Source organism: Sceloporus undulatus, chromosome 1 (assembly GCF_019175285.1).
Source record: "Sceloporus undulatus isolate JIND9_A2432 ecotype Alabama chromosome 1, SceUnd_v1.1, whole genome shotgun sequence".
Classification (NCBI taxonomy): domain Eukaryota; kingdom Metazoa; phylum Chordata; class Lepidosauria; order Squamata; family Phrynosomatidae; genus Sceloporus; species Sceloporus undulatus.
In genome coordinates this window covers 239,031,071-239,050,748 of record NC_056522.1, presented here as the reverse complement: position 1 = coordinate 239,050,748, position 19,678 = coordinate 239,031,071, and the positions used below count along the sequence as shown (strand labels likewise).

General features: G+C 41.6%; 1 protein-coding gene across 1 annotated transcript in view; it reads right to left on the bottom strand.

Moving 5' to 3' along the window:
* ADCY5 (adenylate cyclase 5) overlaps positions 1-19,678 on the bottom strand; it is a 326,430-nt gene that overhangs the window by 257,845 nt on the left and 48,907 nt on the right. The gene's annotated exons all lie outside the window — the stretch shown is intronic.

Genomic DNA, 19,678 nt, shown 5'->3' with positions numbered 1-19,678 from the left:
TGAGGATAAAATTAAGGAAGGGACCATATACACTGTCTTCAACTTCTTGGAAGTATGACTGCAAGCAATATTCACAAAGTACACTACAAGATGAGTATTAGCGTTCCTCCTCCATGAACTAAATGTTAATCCTCAGATGCAGATTTACCATCCAAGCTGCTCTTTATCATCCAGATCATGGTGAAAGATGAAAGCATGAATAGTACTACAACTGGGTTGTCAAGCCCCTTTTTGAAGACATCCAGAAAAGAAGACTTCACTAACTCTTGAGGCAATTGGTTCCACTGCCAAACCACACTTAATTGTGAAGAAATAAACTAAAATGAAACTCTTCCTCATCTTCAAATTGAATATTTAACAGCTGTTTTCAATGTAGATATGACCATGTTGTATATGCTTACCATACAGATGCCCAAGATATGAAATGTCTCAAGAGAACTCTGCACCAAAACAGTTTAATTCACAGGATTCAAACACAGACTTTCCAGAGTTAAACACTTGAAGTCCTGGATGTGGATATTATTATTATTATTATTATTATTGTTATTGTTATTGTTATTGTTATTGTTGTTGTTGTTGTTATATTATTTATTTATTTATTTATTTCTATAGTGCTGTAAACGTACAAAGCACTGTACATACAAACAATCAAATTAATAAAAATGAAACCTGCCAATGGCATACAATCTACAAAATACATACAAAACAATATAAAACAGAACTGGTTAAAATAAGCAGGCAACAATTAAAAATATCAACATCAACTATCCAATAAAAAATCAGATAGATAATCGCACAGTGCCTGGGAATGCTTCCCTGAACAATATAGTCTTCAACTCAGATTTAAAAGTGGTCAAAGAAGCGATGACCCGTGTTCGTGGGGGAAGAAGGTTCCAGGAGTGAGAGGCAAAGTGAGAAGGGATGAATCCAGGACGGAGCAGTGGAGATCCTAGGCTGGGACAACAGACTTTGACTACTAGAACGGAGGATACAAGTGGGAATGTGAGAAGAAAGAAGTTCAGATAAATAAAGAGGGGCCAGCCCATGCAGGGCTTTAAAGGTCAACAACAGAAGCTTATACTGAATACGGAAGGGAAAGGGGAGCCAGTGAAGGGATGATAATAAAGGAGAAACATGGTCAAATCGGCGAGCGGATGTAATGATGTGTGCTGCTGAATGCTGAACGGAAATTAAAGGATGAAGATGAGAGAGAGGAAGCCCTGCCAGAAGGAGGTTGCAGTAATCTAGTCGGGAGACCACCAGAGCGTGGACCAGAGTCTTGTCAGTGGAGATCAGGAGGAATGGATGGATTTTGGCAATGTTGTAAAGAAAGAATCTACAGGCTTTGGCTGTGGCCTGGATGTGGGGGATAAAAGATAGAGAGGAATCAAAAGTGAAACCAAGACTGCAGGCTTCCTGGACCAGTCGAATAGAGGTGACAGTCAAATTGTTAATGTATATTTAAGATAAAAATGTTCAGATGTGACAATGTCTGCAGAAGTCTAAATTGGCTACAGCTGGAGGCCAGAGGCCAGAGCTGCAGACAGATGTTCAAGGTCAACTGAAGAAGACTAAATGTAAATGTAAATATGATATGTCTTCAGTCTGAACAGAGATTGGTTTCTATGTTGCATAGCAACTTGTACAAAAGGAGGCTGGACTTAGTAGTCAAATCGTGGGAATATTGTTCTAGTGAATTGTGAGAGTCTGAGAGTCTGGGTGTTTTAGACTCTGAGAGTTGTTGATAGTGTGGTGTGACAGTAAGAGTTTTAGTATAGTAGTGACTAGCTCGTGTTATTTAGAAACAAAGAAATAAAGCCCTCTAAGGAGTAAACCTGCTGGACTTTGATTCTTTAATTAAACAGCTGTTTCACTAGGCATTGTTCCAGCAAGCTGCAAAGCCGGTTTGGAGTTTCGCTTTGATCCTGAGTTGAAGAGATAGCTGGCATCTTCATCCAGTTGGCACCGGACCAGGACCACAGGCAAGGTTCATCACCCAAAATAACAACACAAATCTGTAATTTGTTTCTCATTCTTATTAAAAACTTGGTAAATTCTTATTAAAATTCTAATTAAAAAACAGGCCAAAATGAAAGTCTCATCCATACTTTAAAAAATACAGGAGAAAATATACCAACAAGAACAATAATGTAATCTATCCTGAAGGAAACCACAGGAAAGCATGCAAATGCAATGAGGGTAATATGCAGGAAATGAGTAAATAATTATTGTAACATACACTTAAGGAGAATTCCCAAGAAAGCAGAAAAAGGAAACTTGTTGTGATTTCTAGAAGAATCAAGGATTGCTTGGAATTATATTAAAAATGTAAGACAGGAAAAGAAGTAGCCGACAGTATTAATTCTAGTTTTTTGTGGGGTTTTCTGGCATCATCTGAAGATGCCAGCCACAGATGCTCGTGAAACGTCAGGAATAAACTCTTCCAGAAAATGACCACATAGCCCAAAACCCCCACAAAAATCTATGGATTCCAACTGTGAAAGCCTTCAACTTCACAGTATTAATTCTACTTTTGCATACAGAAGCAAGGCTCTATTGAAATATTTTTATTATATTTTAAAGAGCTAATATACAAGAATCTATCAAAGAATACAGTCTAACTAAACTTTAAAGAAATAAACTGAAACTTTGATTGACACCATCTGACAATCCTCAATTTTGAAAAGAAAACAAAGAATCTCATTTTCTGGCATTAACAAGAAAGCTAAATTCAATATAGTTATGACTTCACGTATTTTAAAAATGTTCTTATGGACACGGATTCAGTTGCAGATCACAATGCTGAGGAGACAAAATAATATTGAAAATAATAAGTGATACATCTATGTTTAAAAAGAATACCTGAATTAATATTTAAAAAGAATACCTGAATTAATAATTAGACCTTACCTGAGTTGGGTAAAGAATGGTTAATTAAGGTTTTTTTAAAATCAACATGCATGAATTAAATGATGTAATAAGAAGATGAAAAGAATTTGCTAAGTTAGAGAGGGATAATACTTAGCATTAATTAATGGCACAAAACAAGTCAGGTTAAATTCAACTGTCAGTTCCAAGTGGAGTAGAACCATTGTATCAATGAAGCTTATGCAAATGTTGACTTAACAATTCAACTCTAGATGGAATATAGCCTATATACATTATTTACAAAAACTTTTATAGAACTAGAAATGCAGTGTTTTGCTTTTTGTTGTAAGCTGCCCTCATGTCAACCTCGACTTATGGCAATACTGTCGATGAGATATCTCCAAGAACCTCTAGCTCTCTGCTCTGGTCCTGCAGGCTCAGGCCTGTGGCCTCTCTGATTGAGTCCAACCATCTGGTCTCCCTCTCTCTCTACTACCTCCATCTTTTCTCACAGCATTGCCTTTTCTAATGAGTCTTTCTTTCTCATGGTGTGACCAAAGTATGACAACCTCAATTCAGCCATCTTGGCTTGCAGGGAGAGTTTGGGCTTGATCTGTTTTAGGACCCATTTGTCTTTTTGGCCATTCACAGTACCCTCAATACTCTTCTCCAGTACCACATCTCAAATGAGTTGATTTTTCCCCCTGTCTGCTTTCTTTATTGTCCAGCTCCCACATCCATACATTGTGATGGGCAATACAACAGTTTGGACAGTTCTAACTACAGTGGTACTCCGGGATACGAAATACCCACGTTACGAAATTTCCGGGATACGAAAAAAATCCCATAGGAAATAACTGTTCCGGGTTACGAAGGTTATTTCGGGTTACGAAGAAAATTTTGGTGCTTTTCGGCGCTATTTCACACGAAATCGCGGCTTTTCCCCATTAGCGCCTATGGCTTTTTCGCCTTACGAAGTATTCCGGGTTACGAAAGCGGCGGCGGAACGAATTAATTTCGTAACCCGGGGTACCCCTGTATAGTATTCAGTGATATGTCTTTAATCTTTAGTTTCTTGTCTAGTTCTTTCACAGCTGCCCTACTTAGTCTTAGGTCCAAAACACACTGCAGAAATAATCCATTTTGAAACTGCTTTAATTTCCCTGGCTCAATGCTAGGGAATTCTGGGAACTGTAGTTTTGTGAGACAATTCACGATCTTCTCTCTCCCTACATCCCTACTCGCACTCTCCGCTCTGGTAGCCAAAGTCTCCTCTCTCAACCCAGGATCTCCTCTGCCCCATCCCAGATCCGTCCCTTCTCTCTTGCTGCCCCTCATTCCTGGAACCTTCTTCCTCTGCATGCACGGCTCATCACTTCCCTAACCAGCTTTAAGGCTGAGCTGAAAACCATATTGTTTAGGGAAGCGTTCTCAGGGAATTTGTGATTGTCATCTGGCTGTCTGATAACATTTGATGTGATGTGATTTGTTTGATATTAGATGTTTTTAATTTGTTTTTCTTTTCTATATGGTAATTTTATCTATTCCTCTTTTAATTGTTATTATCTTAGAATGTACGCCTTGGGCAGGCTTTTATATACTCTTTAATTTTACCGACTTTGTACAGCGCTGCGTATAATTACAGCGCTTTAGAAATAAAGTTTAATAATAATATTAATAATTCTCTGTCAGAGAGCTTTGGTGCCACAAAAAAATTACAATTCCCAGGATACCCTAGCACTGATCCAGGGCAGTTAAAGCGGTCTCAAACTGGATTATTTCTGCAGTGTGTTTGGGACCTTAGTCTTCTTCTGATTTCCTGACTGCAGATCTAAAGTATAGGAATTATTTTACTGTTTCTATTTTATCGTTATTTAGTATGAATTCTTCTGCACTCATTATTTTTTTCTTAATATTCAGCTTTAAGTCTATCTTAGCTCTTTGAGTTTCTTTAGTAATTGTTCCAGGTCTTTGTTGTTTTCTACTAGTAGTATGGTGTCTGTGTACCTTAGGTCATTAATGCTTCTTCCTCTAATCTGTACTCCTCCTGCCTTTGAGTCTAAGTCTGCTCCAGAACACGTACTTTATGAACTACAGCAAAGCTTTCAACTGCATAGATTAAAAAAAGCTATTGCTTACTCTCAGAGGAATAGTTGTGTCACTACACCCAATAGTCTTGATGCATTACCTGTACACTGGACAAGAGAGCTCAGTCAGAACAAAATACGGAGAGTTTTGCTGCAGATACTTAAAAAATTAAAAGATACTGAGATTTATTTTAAAAGTTATAACTTGCCTTGTCTCAAAAAATAAAATAACTCAACATAGAGAACCATATAAGTGGACTATTGATGGAAATGACTATAGGGATAATATATGTGTCAGTGAAGGTCACATGAAATTTTATGAGAATTTTTAGAAAGACACAATATTTCTAAAGTTTGGTGAAGGCTGGCCCATTCCGATTTCCTTTCTCAAGCAAGAAAAAACATTTTAATTTAAGCTGGCTTTTCAATTTGTAAGCAGGGGATCTTACTGGGATGCTTTATTTATCTTTTAAAAATGTTTTTCTGTCTTTTAAATGATTTTATATTGTTTTATGTGGTGATTGTAGCTGTTTTTACATGTTTATTGTAAAGATGCTTTTTTAATTGATTTTCTTTGGGAGCCATCTTGGGTCCCACTCTGGGATAAAGGCAGCATACAATCAATAACAACAACAACAGTAGTTTGCTTCATGGTTTAAACCAGCTGCGTGGCCTGATTCTGATGGTAGCAGTTTCTACATCCCAGTTACCAAGGGACAGGTGCTGTTTCCACACAAACAGAGAAACACATGATCTTGCCTTTACTCTCTGGCTTCTCAAGTACAAATAAACTCAATGCCTGAGAGAGCAAAAGTCCAGCAGAGCCATAATGGAGAGAGGCTTGTTGGTCAGGGAAAAGCTGCACATGAAAGAATCCCTCAGGCAGGCTCTGTGTTCCTGCCTTGCTCTTTACACAGTTTAAGCATCCCTTGTGTAATGAGATGCGACTCTTTTGTCAATACCTAGGTGGTTGTCACACAGCAGTGTTTTTCTATAGACTGACACAAGTCACTGAGGCATGGAAGCTGCTTGAAGCCTGATAAAGGAGGTATCCAAAGCTGCTCTTGTCATTTAAATTAGTTCAATCGACTGAGAAGGAGCACAGTGACACAGGCAGGAGATAATGATTATAGCATTATGTCGGGTTCCCCCCTCCCTTAGTCTTGCTCCCCATCCCCACTCTAAAGTGCTTCCCTCACCCATCACAGTAAGTGAATGCATAACATAATGCAAATTCTATTTACTGAACTCAATTTTCCCATCACTCCAATGACAGAGGTTAGCCTGACTGCATTATCTACTAACCCACAGCCCTTTGCCATTTAGAAATGTGCAAGGCAGCCCAAGATAACCTTCAAAGTGGGTCAAGGCCTCTATTAAGAAAAGGATAATGAATGATTAAATCCTAAATGGTCCATCTTAATTTCTGACAATGAGAGGGGGGAAATTACTGTGCATCCCCACAACTGCAGCAGGCATCTCATTTGTTTTATTTGCAGTTGTACTGAAGAAAGAAACATGTGGACACAATAAAGGCCTAATGCAGACTATAAGGTCCCATCATCTTAAGGCTACTGAAACTCACAATCACCATCAACTTCCTTTGATTCAAAACCTAAAAATAATAATAATAATAATAATAATAATAATAATAATAATAATTTGTTTTATTTATATACCGCTATTCTAAAGATCATAGCGGTGAACAGCAAGTAAGCTAATTAGCAAGTAAGCTAATTTGCCCCCCAACAGTCTGGGTACTCATTTTGGCGATCTCGGAAGGATGCAAGACTGAGTCGAGCTTGGGCCCTTTTGCTGGTCTTGAACTCGCAACCTTGTGGTTTTGAGTGAATGGCTGCAGTACAGGCATTTAACCACTGCGCCAGCAAGGATATTGAAGTATATCTTTATCCAAAGCTGGGTAAAACTTGGTAACGTAGAAGCAAGGACATAGCCGGGGGGGGTTTGGGGGGTCAGAACCCCCCCATCAGGCCCTGGGGGCGTTCAAGCTCCTTCCTCTCCCCTCCCCTCCATTAAAACCACGGCGAGGGAACAGAGGAAAGACAAAACAAAAGTTCCCCTTTTCCCTCTGCTCCGTGGCTTTAATGGAGGGGGAGGGAGGAGGAAGGAGCTTGAATGCCAGTTGCAAGCTCAGAGAGAGAGGGAGAGAGAGAGAGAGAGAGAGAGGGAGTCCCTGTGACTCCTTTCGCTTTCATTTCCTTCAGAGTCCGGCTTCCACTCCTCCTCCTCCTCCTCCCCCCCCCCCTTCCTCCCTCAGGGAGAACTGAAGAAAAGAAGGAAAAGGTGACTTCTAACTTTTAACTGTTATATCCATGTACAATATACAGTAGTATAATAATAATCATAATATCCCTTACCCAAAATGCTGAGGATTAGATGTATTTTGGATTTTGGAGTTTTTCAGATTTTGGTATATTTATATACAGTATGTCTAATGGGATATTTTACTGGGAGATGGGATCCATGTATGTTTCATATGCATCTCATAGACATAGACTGAATGCACAATATTTTTAAAATAATGTTGTGCTTCTGCATACTGAGCTTCAGCAAAACCCTGAGACCACTATGCCTTGTATAATTCAATAATTCAGTAATTGAGCTAAACCTTCAGGATTTCCAAGTTTCCTTGAGTTGGGGGTCAGACCAAATGCTCTCAGGGTCAGTTTGGGGTTTTGGAAGTCCAGAGAAAGGAGACTCAGACTCTACTCTGGACATTTCTCCTGAGAATGGACTCATGTTTTCAAAAACAGTCATTTCTGGATTTTTGCAACAACAAAAAAGAGGTGGGTCTGTGATGCAAAAAGGCAAGAGGCTTCCTTCCAGCCTTGTTTTTTCTCTTTTTTAAAAGACAAATAGTATAAAATACAGTTAGCTGGCCCTTTTTCAGCATGTCAATGGGGATGCTTTGATGGAGAGTTCCTGCATGGCAGGATGGGGTTGGACTGGATGGCCCTTCGTGGGGTCTCTTCTAACTCTATGTTTTTATGATTGATTAATTAATATATGGAATCAATCTAAGATGATGAATCGTGGCTGTGGAGTCCTATGGCCCTGCTCCAGGCAATGCTAGACTGCAGGCCCCATCATCCAGCAGCACCACAGACTGATGGGAACTGCAGTTTAATAAGGCTGCACACTGCAGAAATAATCCAGTTCGACACTGCTTTAATGCTATGGAAAATCCTGCGATTTGTAGTATGTCGTGCCACCAGAGCTCTCTGACAAAGAAGGCTAAATGTCTCACAAAACTACAATACCCAGATATTGTTGTTGTTGTTATTTTCTTATATCCCGCCTTTCTCCCAATATACGGACTCAAGGTGGTGATTTTCCATAGCATTAATCTATAGTATATCTTTCTACAATGTAGATGGACACCTCCATTACATAATTTGTTGAGGATGCTTTGACTGGGAGTACCTGCATGGCAGAATGGGGTTGGACTGGATCAGGGCCCTTCTAGGGGTCTCTTCTAACTCTATGATTCCATGATTCTGTAGCACTCTGAGCCTACTGTGATTTAGTTTTTAAATGGATAAAGGTATACAGTCTTATAATGCAAGCCATGCACCGATGGACTATTGCACCATAATTTTTTATTGATTGATTTTATACCCTGCCTTTCTCCCAAAATAGGATTCTCTTAAAGGGGTTTGTTTAATATAAAAAGAAAGGAACGTATAATGGCTTGGAATTAAAAATTATGGTAGAAAGAAAGAAAGAAAGAAAGAAACATAGATAGATAGGTCTTGGAATTAAAAGGTGTGTGTGTGTGTCTCAAAATTAAAAATCCCTCTTGGAAGTGGGAATGAAATGTGTGGATGCAGCCTGGGTTCGTAGCTCAGCTCAGATGTTGGAATACAGTGTCTCAAAGCATGAGCAGAGTGTCTCTGAGCATGAACAGAGTGGCTGCCGCTCATTGCTTGAGCAGCTGCACTTTGCTTTATCAAGCTGAATTTATCTGATGTAAACACCTTCAGAGGAAGGACTCAGTTTGCATCTGCACTGAAAAAATAATCCAGTTTGATGCCACTTTAACTGCCCTTGGCTCCATGTTGTGAAATGCTGGGATTTGTAGTTTGTTGTGGCACCTGACAGATGACTCAACTACAGTTCCCAAGATTCCATTGCATGAAGCCATAACGGAAGTTAAAGTGGTGCCATCAAGGTGTTGCGGGTAAACGCTCGACCCTCTTTTTGTGTCTGGGGGGGGGGGGCTTTTGCCCCCCCAAAATGGTGGCACTTAGTCTTGACCCCCCCCCTTTCCCAAAATCCTGGCTATGTCCTTGGTAGAAGAAAGGTATTACTCACAATTCTTGTCCTGGAAGCTTGTGAGACAGTGACTGGCAAGCATCAGCTGCACAGCTGAAAATTACATTAAAAGATCCTATCTAATGCAAAATGTAAAGGGTAAATGTGGGTGGAACATGAAAGTGTAGCAGGTTAGAAGGCCTAGAAGGAAGGGATATATTGCAGTGGACCTCTCCCTGCATTCCTCTGACCAACGAAAACTACTGCATACCTCCTTGTATAATATGTACTTACACTGGCATAACCCATTTGTCATTGCCTTCCTCTGAAGTTGAGAGAGTGCGACTTACCCAAGGTCACCTAGTAGGACTCATGGTGAATCGAACCCTGGTCTCCAGATAGTGCAACAGTCAAACCACTACACCACAATGGCTCTCATAACCTCAGTTACACAACTCACCAAATGGCAGGGTAACCAGATGTCCTCCTTTTCCAAGACATGTCCTAAATTTCGACCTTCTGTCCATACCATGAGCCGGACTAAGAAGCATGGATTTATGTTTATATTAATGTTTTTAGATTTTATTTGGTAATGCCCTACATTGTTCTTGAGTGTCCTACATTTTATGTTGTTTTGTCCTACTTTGTGGTCTACATAATCCGCCCCGCACCCTTAGAACAACGGGGACACATTTATTTGAATACCCCAGGGTAAAATTAGTAGCAACTCATCAGAGAGCCTATACGATGACAGCCTCCGCTCATTTGAATGCCCTTCCCGAAAAGATCCGACTTTGTTCCACATTGGAAGCCTTCAAGAAGGCACTGAAAATTTATCTTTTTCAGAAAGCATACCCTCCTGGTTCTCTTTAATCAAGATCAGCATGTCCAACCACAACTGATAGCCTCTAATAGTTTTATATGCGGCTCCAGATTTTATATTGAATTGTGTAAAATTGTTGATGAAATTGCTAATGTACTGTATTGTTTGATGTATTGTACAGTCGGCCCTTCTTATACACGGATTTTTTATACACGGATTCAACCATACACGGTTTGAAAATGTTCAAAAAAAGTATAAATTTCATATATCAAACCTTGATTTTCCATTTTTTATAAGGGACACCATTTTGCTCTGTTGTTATATTGAATGGGACTTGAGCATACATGGATTTTATTATACACGGGGGATCTTGGAACCAAACCCCAGCGTATAACAAGGGTCCACTGTATTGCTTTGTATTGTGATATATGTCACATAACTGGCACAGTGGACTGTGAACCACTTGGATCAGAAGGAAAAGCGGTATATAAATAAAAGTTTTATATTTTATATATTATGACATCTGATCACCCTGCCAAATGGGCTCCATCCAACATTGCCAGTGCTCCTAGGACCTCGCTCACTGCTGTAGCAGTACCAGTGCCAGCAGAAAGAGGAGAAGGAGAGAACTCCATCCACACACACACCACAGCCAGATCTAGAAGGACAGCAAGGTAGAGTTACAGGTGGTGACCAGACTCACATTAAAATTTGAGCCAAATAATAATTCTCCAGAGGACTGGGATACTCAACTTGAATCTGAGGTAAGCATCCCAAGATAAAGAATGACTACATTCAGTGACATTTAGAAACAATTTTTCATTAAATTAATTAAGCACACTTCCTACAGTTTGAATAAAAGCTTGCAGGTGTTCTTGATCCTTCCTTCTTTCTTAATTTTTATAAACTGTGCTCAGTAAAACATCTCAATCATTTCATTTTCAAATAAGAAACATCATTTTTTTTCCTCAACAGCAGTCAGATATTTGTGTATGTGTGTGATCTCAATAAGAATTTGTGCATTTGTGATACCACTCCCCCTCACCAATTTTGTACCTATGCAAAACTGGTAGTTGCTAGTTTGTTCCACGGACTCTGACCAAAACATTTTCACCTTTTAAATCAATTGTTCAGTATACCTGTGCTTATCGTGTGAATGCACACTGCTTCACAAATGGAAAAGATGTTAGTTGCCCTGTTGTGTTGTCTTTCTAAAAATAAAAGCCTGAGATGTGTTGTTTATATCTTTCATGCTGAATACATGTTTGTGCTATGCCTTAAAAGGGTGTGGGGGGGGGAACTAGATTTGTTTAGAGGTTTCTTGTGCAAATTGCTGAAACACTGATGGATGGGGGAAGCACTGGTCTCTCTGCTCTTGAAGGAAAAGGAGAAATATCTCACAGTGGTTGCCAGTTTTTCAGTGGACTGTGTCATTGTGCCAAGATGCCATTTTTCTTCAAGGACAAACAAATGTGTGGATATTAATTACTGTACTGTATATACTCAAGTATAAGTTGACTTCATATATAAGTCAAGGTCAGGTTTTGGGTCCAAAATAATGGACTCTGCCATGACCGATGCATAAGTTGAGGGTAAAACTTAGAGAACAGATGGGCTGCAAAAGATGCTTGAGGGGTGCATGCATGTCCTTTCTCCTCCTCCTCAGCTCAGCTGTCCCCATGGAGGACAGCTCGACTGAAGGAGAGGTCTGAGGGGCGAAATTCCACCCTTCCTCCTCCTCTTCAGCCCGGCTGTCCCCGATTGGCCCATTAATAAGTCTATCCTGTGTTTTTTGGGTCAGGTTTTGTGCACAAATTTCTCGACTTATATACAAGTATATATAGTACATCTGTTATTGGAATAGCATTTGAGCACTGACTAGCTACAAGCTCAAATAAAACAAGCTAAAATGTAAATAATATATGGAAAAATATGTCCCTATAACCATATACATGTGTGTGTATGTGCTATCAAGTTGCATGTCAACCTATGGCAGCCCCGTGAAAGTTATAGGGTTTTCTTAGGCAAGGAATACTCAGAGGTACTGTAGTTTCACTAATTCCTTCCATTGAAATATAGCCTACAGCTCCTGTTTTTTGTTGGTAGTCAGCCATCCAAATACTAACCAGGGTTGACTTTGCCTAGCTTCCAAGATCAGACAGGAACTGGTGCCAGTTAGGATATTTAGGCAGGAGTTTATCACAGGGGGTTTATCCTGTGCAGAAATGGGATTTAAAATGGGAAATTCCCACAAAAGTGGGATCATTTTCATATGACGTCGCACATTAATGCGCACTAAAAGTGGACAAAATCAGCTGCTTTTTACTTTCGGGATGTTCAATGTCCCCGATGAGTCTGAAAACGATCCCACTTTTGCAGGATTTTTTCCAGGATTTAAATCTCATTTCTACACGGGATTTAGGCACTTAGCCTTCCACGTGATAAACTCCTTCAACTACACTGATACCGAATTGTATGCTTATCCACCTCTTCTACCCACTCAAAATTCTCTCACAAACAGAAAAAATTATCCTTCTTCACAGCCACTCTATAAAATGTTCACTTTCTTATTAGGTTTTCCCATAAAATGAAATAAATCATAGAGTTCCACTTGGAGTGAGAGGAAGGCACAATGTATCATGCGTATCATTCTCAATCTTTTCTTTTGTCTTGAGGGCATTCTTTACAATGAAATATAGAGAGAGATAATGCTGCCCAGTTATTATAGGATGTGAACTTCCTCTTCATATTTTCTAAAAACAATGCAGCCAAGTGCTTTTGCAGTGACTTCAACCTCTGCACCTCTCTGCTTTCAAATTCCCAAGCTTCCCTGTGGAATAATGCCAAAGATTGATGGGAAGGATAGCATTGGTCTGTTTTAGGAGTTGTGCTGAAGCTATGCCATACAAAAAGTCATGGAATCATAGAGTTGGAAGAGACCACAAGGGCCATCCAGTCCAACCCCCTGCCATGCAGGAAATCCAAATCAAAGCATTCCCGACAGATGGCCATCTAGCCTCTGCTTAAAGACCTCCAAGGAAGGAGACTCCACTACATTCCGAGGGAGTTTGTTCCACTGTTGAACAGCCCTTACTGTCAGGAAGTTCATCCTAATGTTGAAGTCAAAGCTACCTTTATAAGAAAGAAAGAATTAGGGTGATGTGAGGTAACATTCTGCAACAGTAACTTCTGTTGTGAACAAATCATGAGGTTTTAGATGGGCGGGTCATTCCTCTTCTATGGTGAGCAAAATTATTACAAATATGTAATGGTATTAAATGCAGACTTCACATTGCATGTAAGTTTAAAGCCAAGCTTTTCAACTGCCAGGATGAAATACAAAAAACCCACTACAGGTTGAGACCCTCTTCCTCGGAATTTGAAAGCCCAAAATCCTCCAACAAACTGATTTTTTTTAATGGGTGGCTGAGATGGTGACACCTTTGTTTTCCAGTGTCAAGGTTCACAGACTTTGTTTCATGAACAAAATTATTTTAAAATATTGTGTATAAAATTGCCCTCAGGCTTTGTATATATGGTGTATAGGAAACATAACCGAATTTTATGTTTAAACGTGGGTCTAACTCATTCTAAGTATTTTGGATAAGGCAGAGGGAAGGTAAGCCTGTATATCCCCCCCCCCCCGCCGAATATGAATAAGAGTAACAGTGTGACAAAATGGTTTGAGTGTTGGACTAAAACTCTGGAGACCAAGGTTCGATTCCCTGTTCAACCATGAAACCCACTGGGTGACCTTAAGTAATCATATGCTCTCAGCCTCAGGGAAAGGGAATGACAAACCTCAGCTGAACAAATGTCGCCAATAAAATCACATGATAGGGTCGGCATAAATCAGAAATGACTTGGAGGAATTCTACTATGTCTAATGTGTGAAGCTGAATAATAATCACTGTTTAGAATTGGTGTGTATGGTCAACAATGTATATATGTTGTAACAATAAAAAAAAATGACTTGAAGGCACATGTCGGCAACAGCAATACACACACACACTCATACAAAATCAGTACTACAAGAATAGGGCCTGTAATATACAGTGGTCCCTCCATATTCACTGGGGCTAGGGGTGAAGGACTCTCATGAATGTGGAAAAACCACAAATTTAAAAAAAACCGCTATTCTTTTTACTTGAGAGAACACTAGAACTCTCTAGGAATCTCCAGATCCTCCAGTGCAACTCTATTGTCAACATCTGCCAGAAGTTGATCATATAATCATGCTGAAGGACCTACAAATGCCCAGAGATGTGTTTTCCACAGTCCAGCACAACTCTATGGTCAACCTCTAGCAGAGTTGCGCTGGAAGACCTAGAGATTCCTAGAGATAACATATTAATCAAAACCTCAGTTTGACACCACTTTGACTGCCATGGCTCAATGGAACTCTGGGATTTGTAGTTTTGTGAGATATTTTGCCTTCTCCATCAGAGAGCTCTTGTGCCACAGCAAACTACAAGGCCCATGATTACAAAGCAGTTAAAGTGGTGTCCAACTGCATTATTTTTGCAGAGTGGATATAGCCGTAATGCCCTTACCAGCAAACATAAAACTGCAACTCTACACTTCAGTATCTTTTAAAATAGATAATTAATTACAGCACTGTTTCCCCTACCACATTGATTAAACTATACAGATATCAGTTTATGCATTGTCCAAAGCAAAAATTTATACTTTTTGCCATTCACTTAATCCTTCACGCCACAATTTCAATAGACTATTGTATTTGGGAGACATTTTTGTATTCTTTTGTTGTTAACTGTCTTCAAGTCAACTGTGACGCATGGTGACCCCATGGATGAGATATCTCCAAGACACCCTGTCTAGATCAAGGGAGGTAATAGTGCCACTCTATTCTACTTTGGTCAGGCCCCACCTGGAATACTGTGTCCAGTTCTGGGCCCCGCAATTCAAAAAGGATGTGGAGAAACTGGAGCGTGTCCAAAGGAGGATGACTAAAATGGTGAAGGGTAGGAAACCATGTCCTATGAGGAAAGACTTAGGGAGCTGGGGATGTTTAGCCTGGAGAAGAGAAGGTTAAGAGATGATATGATAGCCCTGGTTAAACATTTGAAGGCATGTCATATTGAGGAGGGAACAATCTTGTTTTCTGCTGCTCCAGAGAACAGGACCCAGAACAATGGATGCAAGCTACTGGAAAAGAGATTCAACCTCAACATTAGGAGAGACTTACTGACAGTAAGGGCTGTTTGACAGTGAAACACACTCCCTTGGTGTGTAGTGGAGTCTCCTTCCTTGGAGGTCTTTAAACAAAGGCTGGATGGCCATCTGTTGGGAGTCCTTTGATTGTGAGTTCCTGCATGGTGGGGGTTGGACTGGATGACCCTTGTAGTCTCTTCCAACTCTTATGAGTCTTTGATTCCTCCACTGCTCTGCTCAGGTCTCAAATTACATAAAATTACCATTTAGCAGATCTCATCTTTTTGCCCTTTTTTGAAGTGGCTTTGTTTAATTTCACCTTTTAAAAAACACATTGCCATCATTCTTCTTACATAATAGATTTCCCTGGCTATTGTCTATCCCAACAGTTTGTCTATCCCAACAGTTCATTTATGGAACATTCATGTTTTATTGGGCTTTGTGGAACCTGAGAGATGGGCTTCATGGGACCTGTGGTGTAGGAAGGGATTAGATGATTCTTAGGGAAACATGAAGGAACCATTAACACTAGTTAATGTGTTGTAGTGGCTAGAATATTGGTCTGGGATAAGTTTAAAACTTCACAAGACCTGTCCTATATGACACAGATGTCACAAAGGTGATGATGTTGTAGTGGCTAGAATATTGGTTTGGGACAAGTTTAAAACTTCACCAGACCTATCCTATATGACACAGATGTCACAAAGGTGATGAAAGGCTATCACAGAAAGAAGAGCCATCTTGAGTTCATTGGGCAAAAACAAGTCCACAGTTAATATATACAAATAGTGCTTTCCAAACTAAGCCTGATTCTTACCTAACAGTGTTTTTAGCTCCTTGGACCATGAACAAACCATGAGATCTTACACCCTCACTTCCCTTCTTTTCCCCCCAATGAGTCCCATATTGGGAGAAAGTCAAAAAATAAATAGATAAGTAAAAATAAATAAACTTCCTTCATACACTTGACACTGATGCTTCCACCAAGACCTGTAAAGTCCAGGTTTGTAAGAAGTGATAAAATAAATTTCCCAGTTCAAATATCACAGGAAATAGTAGTGTACAGTCCAAGGATGAAATATGTTTAATTTGTTGAAGCTCAACCCTATTTGAGGAGGGGGAGGAAAGGGATAATTCTTGAGGGGCCAGTTCATGGTTTATCACTGGCTATGAACTATTTTCAGGCAAGGTACAACGTGCTAATTGTTTCTTTTAAAACCCTCCATTGGTGATTCTCACACAATGAGGTGGGACCTTCCAGGGGCACAAGAGTTGCTCAAGGAGAGTAGAAAATTGGAGGCCTTGATTTCGCCCCTCCTTTTCTCAATCTTCTTCTGTCCTGGAGGGGAAGAGAAAGACAAGGCGTATGTTTGGAGCAGCTGCTTCTGCCTGAGGGAGGAGGGGGAGAGTGGGGAAACTCACTAACTGCTTTGATTGCCCTGCAGCAGAAAAGCAGGATACGGAAAGGTTGCTTACCTGTAACGGTATTTCTTCGAGTGCTCATACAAATGGGTTGTACTGCGCCTGTGCAGTGCTGCTCGTAAAACTTCTAGAATCATTGGGCAAAGTTAACTTTGCAACTTTTTGGCGGTAGCTCCGCCCATCCTTTATAAGTCCCCTGCCTTCCCACTCTTTCCCCAGTTCCGAAATTTACGCCACGTAAGCAACATGAGAATGAGCCAATGCAGAGTAGGACACTGCGGGGAGGACAGGCGGGATTTGTATGTATTCGCAGATGACCACTCGAAGAAATACCGTTACAAGTAAGCAACCTGTCCTCCTTCTTCGTGGTCTCTGCGAATCATACAAATGGGTTGAGAATGACAAGCTTAGGTCAGTGGCGGAGGGAGTGTCATGACACCAAAGTAAGGTTCAAATAAAGCTATGTTTATTAAGCACAATAAAATCATTGAACCAAAACTGTGTCTGTTGAATTCAGTAGTTCAAAATAGTACTTTGACCTGTTCAGGTCATAAGGCACATAAACAACACATTAGGTCATGAAGGACCTATATAAATCATGTCAATGTTGTAAACCATGCCAATCCTGGCAATAAAGACATTCATTTCATCAACATGTAAACAAATGGAAATGCAGTGCAAATCAATGTAAACCTGAAACCAACACTGCCCTCCCAAAATCTGCATCCTGTTTTGGCCCTGGTGTCCAGCCTACAGTGTTTGATGTCAAGGGCTGGGACCAAACTGCAGCTCTGCAGACATCCTCCAAGGGAACCTCAGTCAGAAAAGTGGAGGATGTCACTACTGCCCTAGTTCCATGGGACCAAACCCTGGCCGGGAGAGGCCTGCCCGACAGTTCATAGCAGAGGTGGATGGTACCAGCCACCCATTTGGAAAGCCTCTGCGCAGTCACAGGCAGTCCCTTTTTCGGTTCCAAGTAGCATTGGAAAAGTCTCTTGGAACGTCTCGAACCCGCAGTTCTGTCCAAATAGAAGGCCAAAGACCTCCGAATGTCCAAGGTGTGCAAGCGGCGTTTGGTGTTGATGGTTGGGTTCAAGGCCAGGGTCAGCAAAACAATGTCCTGACACATGTGAAAGGAAGACACCACCTTAGGCAGAAAGGTAATGTCGGTACAGAGGACAACCTTATCCTTATGGAACGTAAGAAAAGGCTGAGGTGGTCACGAGAAAGGCTGTCTTCCAAGTCACCAGCCACAAGTCAGCTGTGGTCATGGGTTCAAAGGGCTTGGATTGCAGAAAAGACAGGACAGCGTCCAAACTCCAAGCAGGTGTCAGTACCGAGACCAGAGGATGCAGGTTGTTGCAACCCTTCAGAAAGCTCTTCACCAGAGGGTCCCTGAAAAAAGAAGGTTTGCCATCAAACTGGAAATGGGAACAGATGGCAGAAAAGTAGCACTTAATGGAAGTGAGGCACAGCCCTGAATCCAAAAGTGTCATCAGGAACTCCAGCACAACCGGTGTCAACACTCGGGATGGAGAGAGGTCTCTTGTAGAGAGGAAATCAACAAACTTCTTCCATTTGGAAGTGTAGGACTTCTTGGTGGCCGGTTTCTGGGCAGCCAAAATCACCGTCCATACTGAGAGAGGTAGTGAGTCTAGGGGTGGAGCCTCCATGCCACCATCGGTAGATCTGGACGGAACTTGAGACAGAGAAAGTCTTCCTGTGAGAGGTGGAGCAGGGACGGAAACCACAGCTGTCTCAGCCACCAAGGGGTGATCAGGATGGCATCCAAGCGGTCCCTTGTTATCTTGGACACCACTCTGGTAATCAACGGGAATGGAGAATAGGCATACAGCATCTCTCCTGACCAAGCAAAGGCGAACGCTTCTCCGAGGAAGTACTCGTTGCGCGCTCAGGAGAAGAACTGGGGACAGTGGCTGTTGAGAGCGGTCGCGAAGAGGTTGATCTGGGGGGTTCCCCACCAACTGAAGAGGTCATTGACCATCTTGGGATGGAGCCTCAAGTCGTGGCAGACGGTGGAAGATCTGCTGAGCTGGTCGGCCAAGTAATTCTCCTCTCCTAGCAAGTGGATTGCTTGGAGCAGAATCCTCTTGGGATGCACCAGTCTCAGATGCGGAGTGTGATGTCGAGCAGGGTCTATGACTCGGTGCCCCCTTGTTTGTTGGAGTAGTACATGACTGTGGTGTTGTCTGTCAATAGAAGTACTACCTTGCTGGAGAGGTTAATCTCGAAGGCTCTCAAGGCCTTTTCCACAGCAAGCAACTCGAGGGCGCTGATGTGGAGAGCCTGTTCGTCCAGAGACTACTTGTCCTTGATGAAGAGGCTTGACATGTGGGTGCCTCAACCTTCCATGGAAGCATCTGTGGTCAGGGTGACCTGGGGCTGAGAAGGAGAAAAAGGCATGCCAACACAGACGTTCTGGAAGTCGAGCCACCAACGGAGCGAGCGGGAGACGGGTCTCGGGACCGTGAGACACTTGGACGGGGAGTCTGTCACAGTGTTGAAGGCCAACAGAAACCATGACTGGAGAGGTCGAAAGCGCAGCCTTGCCCACGGAGTCACGAATGTCGTGGAGGTCATGTGTCCCAGGGCTATCTGGACATCCTTGGCCCTTACTTGCCTGTGGGCAAGACAAGTCTTGACTGCAGCACAAAGAGCCTGGAAATGATCCTAAGGGAGATAGGCAACAGAGTCTTCGGAATCGAGGACGGTGCCGATGAACCTGATCTGTTTGACAGGAGTGAGCTGTGACTTCTCCAAGTTCACAATGAGCCCAAGAGGAGCGACAAGGCAAAGTTGATGTCTCTCCATAGCTCATCCACAGAGAGGGCCACAAGGAGCCAGTCGTCCAGGTACAGGAAGACTCTGGAGCCTCGTTGGTGAAGGTACACCACCACTGCAGCCATGCACTTGGTGAAGACTCTCGGAGCTGTGGAGAGGCCAAAGGGAAGGACATTGTATTGGTACGTGTTGGGACCGACGGCAAAGGACAGGAACCTCTGGTGAC